Genomic DNA, 6322 nt, shown 5'->3' with positions numbered 1-6322 from the left:
CCGAGTTGACATGAAGATTGTTTTCGATGGCTCGAGAGGTCATCGTCGGCGTAGAAGCCGAACAGGTGGTCATAAGAAAACCACCAAGCCGGAAGGTTTGGCCGACAGCCAAAGCTCCCTTAGCAACGGTGCCGTCTTTAAAGACGGGGCGAGGCATCCTTCCTGATGGCGACGACACAGAGGAACTCTCAATGAAAGCACCAATGTCGGTGTCAAAACCGGCGGATCTCGGGTAGGGGGTCCTGAACTGTGCGTCTAGGCCGGATGGTAACAGGAGGCAGGGGACACGAAGTTTTACCCAGGTTCGGGCCCTCTCGATGGAGGTAAAACCCTACGTCTTGCTTGATAAATATTGATGATATGGGTATTACAAGAGTTGATCTACCACGAGATCAGAGAGGCTAAACCCTAGAAGCTAGCCTATGGTATGATTGTTGATGTGTATGTTGTCCTACGGACTAAAACCCTCCGGTTTATATAGACACCGGAGAGGGTTAGGGTTACATAAAGTCGGTTACAATGGTAGGAGACCTGAACATCCGTATCTTCAAGCTTGCCTTCCACGCCAAGGAAAGTCCCTTCTGGACGCGGGACAGAGTCTTCAATCTTGTATCTTCATAGTCCAGGAGTCCGGCTGAAGGTATAGTTCGTCTATCCAAACACCCCCTAATCCAGGACTCCCTCAAAGGCATTCCACAGAAGGGCAGCTTTTCCTGCATGATCTGTTATTTCCACTTGATCCTCATTTTTTAGCATTGCAATGTGGTTATGCCTGTGGTTTATAGAAGCCTTTGTATGAAAAAATTTGGTGTTTTCATCACCAAACTTAACCCCCTTGATCTTACCTCTCTCTTTCCAATAGATCTTTTGGTTTTTCAGTAAAATGAGCAAATGCTCTTTGAGAATCACCCTGCAGTTCCACTCAAAGTCACCTAGGTCTCTGAATTCTTCAAACAGATCAAACAAGAAGATAACCTCATTAATTGCTGCAATTTTTTACTTTCATGGAAGACAAGTTTTTGGCCCAAAGTTTGAGAGCCCTTCTCAGGTTTTTGAACTTGGCATTTAAGCTTTTTGCTGCATCAAGATTACCCACAGGAATACTCCATGCTGCAGAAACAACATCTTTAAAGTCTGAGTGCTTTAACAAGAAATTTTCAAATCTAAAGACCCCGGCCTTTGGAATAGCAGTCCCAATTTTAATAACACATGGCAGATGATCAGAAATAGGCCTGGAGAGAGGCATAGCAATTGTATCAGGAAATGCAGTCATCCAAGAAGCAGAGATGAAGAACCAATCCAGCTTTTCCAACAAAGGACTCTGTTGCATATTACTCCAGCTGTATTTTCTACCATGAAGTGGGAGCTCAATTAAACCAAGGTTACGGATTGCTTCATTAAAGAGAAGCATTTCATTAACATCCCCACTAGGTCTATTTCTATTAGTAGGAGCTCTAATGAAGTTAAAATCTCCAACCAGGATCCAATTAGTGTCCAGAGGCATATGAATGTTGGAGAACTGATTGATAAATTCAAGTTTGTCTACTTGTTCACAAGGCCCATAAATGTTGGTGACGACCCAAGATTGATTGGACAAAAAACTAGTAAAACTTATTGAGAGAGAGAATCTGTTTTGGAAGATGACCTCTCCCTCAAAGAGTGAGCCATTCCAGGTGATTAGAAGTCCTCCAGAAGCACCAATTGAAGGCAGGAAAGCAAATTTATTGAGCCTGTTAGGACAAAAGTTCTTAATGTAAGTAGCATCAAAATGTTCCCTCTTGGTTTCTTGCAGACACAGAATGGCACAAGCACTTTCTTCAATTTTTTGCCCTAGAGCAAGCCATTTATCAGGTGAGTTAATCCCTCTGATGTTCCAGTTGAGGATGTTCCAGCTTCTATTTTGACTATTCATGGAAACAATTTATGAGAGTATCCAGTGACCAAGCACCACCACTTGGCCAGAGCCCAGGAAAAACTGACCCACAAGGCAGCAGAGTAAGCAATTTCAGCAGATACAGCAACCACAACATCCATAACATAGCAAAAGAGGTAATCCCAGAGGGTATTATAGTAGCAGAGTGCATTGCCAGAGGTACATGAACTATTATAGTAAGTCCAAAGGGCCCATAAAGTGCAAGTACAACCAAAAGGAACAGGGGTACAAGTCATGACTTTAATCCCCTCTCTCTCTCATCTACAAAAGCACATAACTTGATCATCTAAGCACTTTGGGAGTCCTGCCTGTCCTCATTGGATGGGAGCATCCCAGCCAATTCCTCTCCCACTCTTCTCTTGGGCTTGATAGAGATCTTCCCCTCCAAGTCCTGATCAGCCACCTTGCAAAATGAGGTTGTGAGATTTTTAACCACTGATTTCTGAACAACTGGGGGCGGGATTACATGGAAGACACTTATTATTAGAGCATGAACCTCTTTTAAATCTAGCATTATCTTTTTTAATTCAATCACTCCTCCTTACTTCTATTTCTACAAGAGGTGTCTTTCCTCCTCTTCTTTTCTTGGAGTTTCCAGCCCCAAAAGGTTGAAGAAGGGCCAAAGAGTCCAAGTCCTGCTAGTTGGAAGAATCTCCTGCATTTTCCTTTTTTATGTCCTGTTGATGTGGCTCGACCACGATATGCTGACAAATAGGAGCCTTAGTAGATAGACATTTATCAGGAATGTGGAAAAGATAAGAATCCTCGGTGCTCTCTACTTCAGCAAGTAATTCCCACAAGGGAGATTTAAGCATATTGAGTGTCCAGGTAAACTTGTCTGGTGTCATGAGAAGGTGCACAATAAAATTGAACCAACTTATTGGGACTTTAACAGAAAATGAAGGAACCCCCTCCAAAGGAGTTTGGGCAAAGTTCTCCTTCCAAATCACAAGTCCTTCCTCTGATAGAATAGTATCTTTATTAGCAAGGGCCTTTAGCTGAATAGATTTTAAACCAAGTAAGGAGGGTACAAACTCAAAGTGTTCCTCTATTTGGTCAATCCAGTTACCTTTGTTGTTGACATTTTCCACCCCAGTATTGGCCAAAAGAGGTAGGTTCACTACTGGAGAACTGACACCTGCTTCCCCCTCCAAAGTTGCAGCTTCTGACTGAGAGGGTTCCTTGCCTTGGTCTGTTGCTTTCTTATCCACAAGAAAAACTCTATTAGAGACCAGAGTCAGATCCTGAAGTGCATCAGAGCTATGCCCAATCACTAGCTCAGAAATTTGGTTTATTTCCTCCAAGACTGGATGAACCTGTAACTCAACCAGAGGCACTACGGGTATTAAGATTTCCTGTGGGACTTCCATAGCAGGAGGAGCCTAAAGAACTAGGATCGCAGGAGCATCTTGATCCTCCTCTTGGTAGTCTTGCATCAGAAGCTCAAGACCATTGCCCTGAATTTGCTGCATAGGTGGAATCTGATTCACTTCCTCACTTGCATGAGAAGAAAACCCTTCTGACAATGAAACAGTGGTTGTGATGCTGCTGTGGCCTTCCAATGGGGGTGGAAGCTCCTCACCATCAGCCCAAGCAATTTCTTCCTGCTGGACACCTTGCAGAAAATCAAATTCTTTCACAACATCAACATTATTAGCCACTGGAGGCTGTAGAGCCCAGTGCCCCTCATCTGCATCCATATCATCATGCTGAGCAGGCTGGGGGTTAATATGAAAACCAGGGAAAGCAATGTTGTTTCCTGGAAGAGGGTGAGGGTCCACATTGTCAGGTGGTATTGGGTCCTCATCGGCAGGTGCCCCACCCATCATCTGCTGTAGAAGGATTTCCACTGAAGAAGACCAAGCATCCTCATCAAAAACTTCACCTTCAGACAATCTAACACTTTTAGGTATGGATTCCAAATCTCTAAGTTTAGCTTTTGCAATGACTCTGCCCATATGGAGAGGATCATTCTCCCAAGAGACTAATCTCCCAAAATGACTGATAGCCCTAGCAATATCTTCCGAGTTGCGGAAATCAAACGGGACAGCTAGAATGAGCAGCCAAACTGTTCTATTAAACTGGGTTCTTCTGTAGTTGCGACCATTATCATGATTGTGGAAAGTGAGAAAAACATCTCCAAACTGGTGTGGACTCTGCAACACTAGCCTATCTCTGTCTCTAGGATTTACAAAACGCACATACGCTTCTCCCAACGGACAGCGCTGCATTTCTCAGATCTGAACTTGCTGAACATCCGCAAAGAACTCATCTAAAACTTCTTGCACATTCGGAAAAAGTACCTCATCCGGAAGCGGCTCAATGGTGACGATGGCCCAATCCTCGTGTCGCTTCTGGCGGTGGGGGAGAACTACTCTGGCCACACCATTGCGGCCCTCGATGTTGAGGATATAAAAACCATGGGGAACAAAAGGCTGAGGATCAAACGGAATGTTTGCCATGGCCGGCTCAACGCCGGCAACAGAATCCCTTGACTGCGAGGAGATTGGTCGGCAAGCTCGAGGCTGAACAGTGGAAAGCAAGGGAGGAGATGAAGAGGCAAGTGTGAATCGAGGCTGAAAGTTCAGGAACATGCCTTCAGCGAGCTGTCTAAAAGAGGAACCTCGAATCGGCGGTTGGGATGGGCCTATGGCCGAAAACCAGTCATCCACCACCCTAGGGACCCAAGCCTCAGCTGGAGGAGAGGGAAAAAAGGCACCTTAAAGAATGGCCAAAGCCTAGTGAGACGGGGCTCTGGGCAGGCCCAGGCCATGTGGCCCAGATTACCGCAGCCATAGCACATAATAACCGAGTTTGAATATCCAGGATTTGCGCCCTCCTCCCCCTGAACCACGCGGTCATTGATCACAGGTGAATCATTGCACTCAATGCACCTAGCATCAATAGCAGTTTCATGCAACTCCGTTGATGAGGCCGGTAACCCAGCCAACCTTTGAAAAACTGAAACGTGGCGAGGAAGCTCCCTCCGGCGACCGCCGGAACCATCCCGGGAGGAAGAACGGGAAGGCCCTCGGGTAACCAAAGTCCAAGAATTTTGCTCTTCCTGGTAGAACAAACGTTCCTCTCGGCGCCAATTTGGACCACCTTCTCCCCAGAGGCTAAAAACCAGCTCAAAATCTCTCTCAGAAATACGCCCACCGTTGTAGAGTTCAAACCCAACAGATTTTGAGGCTACCGAAAATTGAAATGAACGGTCCCGGAGAAACTTAACCCTAAAACCTTGAGGGTAACCACCAAAACAAGATTGAAGAACAATGCTCACAGTGTGACAATCCAGATGAAAGCAAGCCTGACCAAAAGAGACTGTCGGTGTCAAAACCGGCGGATCTCGGGTAGGGGGTCCCGAACTGTGCATCTAGGCCAGATGGTAACCGGAGGCAGGGGACACGAAGTTTTACTCAGGTTCGGGCCCTCTTGATGGAGGTAAAACCCTACGTCCTGCTTGATTAATATTGATGATATGGGTAGTACAAGAGTAGATCTACCACGAGATCAGAGAGGCTAAACTCTAGAAGCTAGCCTATGGTATGATTGTTCTTATGGTTGTTGTTATACGGACTAAAACCCTTCGGTTTATATAGACACCGGAGAGGGTTAGGGTTACACAAGGTCGGTTACAAAGGAGGAGATATCCATATACGTATTGCCTAGCTTGCCTTCCACACCAAGTAGAGTCCCATCCGGACATGATACGAAGTCTTCAATCTTGTATCTTCATAGTCTAACAGTTCGGCCAATGGAGATAGTTCGGCTATCCGGAGACCCCCTAATCCAGGACTCCGTCAGTAGCCCCTGAACCAGGCTTCAATGACGACGAGTCTGGCGCGCAGTATTGTCTTCGGCATTGCAAGGTGGGTTCCTTCTCCGAATACATCATAGAAGAATTTGAATACGAGGATAGTGTCTGACCCTAGAAAATAAGTTCCACATTCCACCGTAGAGAGAATAATATTTTCGCAGATCTAATCTGCTGGCTTGTTTTGGCAGCATGACGTTATGTCATGGCCTGGTGATTATTCGAACCGTTTCTTTTAACCAGCCTCGCACATAATGCGAGGTAGTTTTTCGACATGTCTTGTCAAAGCAGAGATCGTGTCCCCTTATTACGGGATTCTCATCAATACGGGCGTGGGTAACCCAACCGCGCCATCAATTGCGGCGCTTGGGGGATAAGCGAGTTTTACCAGGCAAGTGGGGACGCTTAGTTTCGTCCGCTCATATAAAGGGATAAGGATTCACCTTTCAATCCACGCCTTCTTCCTCCTTTGCTCATCCGTTTTTGCACACTCGAGCTCTAGTGCCCAAGTCCACACTTCCACCTCAACCTTCTCCAACCATGTCCGGAGCGGGAGGCAAGTGGATGGTATC

Source organism: Triticum dicoccoides, chromosome 4A (assembly GCF_002162155.2).
Source record: "Triticum dicoccoides isolate Atlit2015 ecotype Zavitan chromosome 4A, WEW_v2.0, whole genome shotgun sequence".
NCBI classification, from domain to species: Eukaryota; Viridiplantae; Streptophyta; class Magnoliopsida; order Poales; family Poaceae; genus Triticum; species Triticum dicoccoides.
This window is presented reverse-complemented; position numbering follows the sequence as displayed.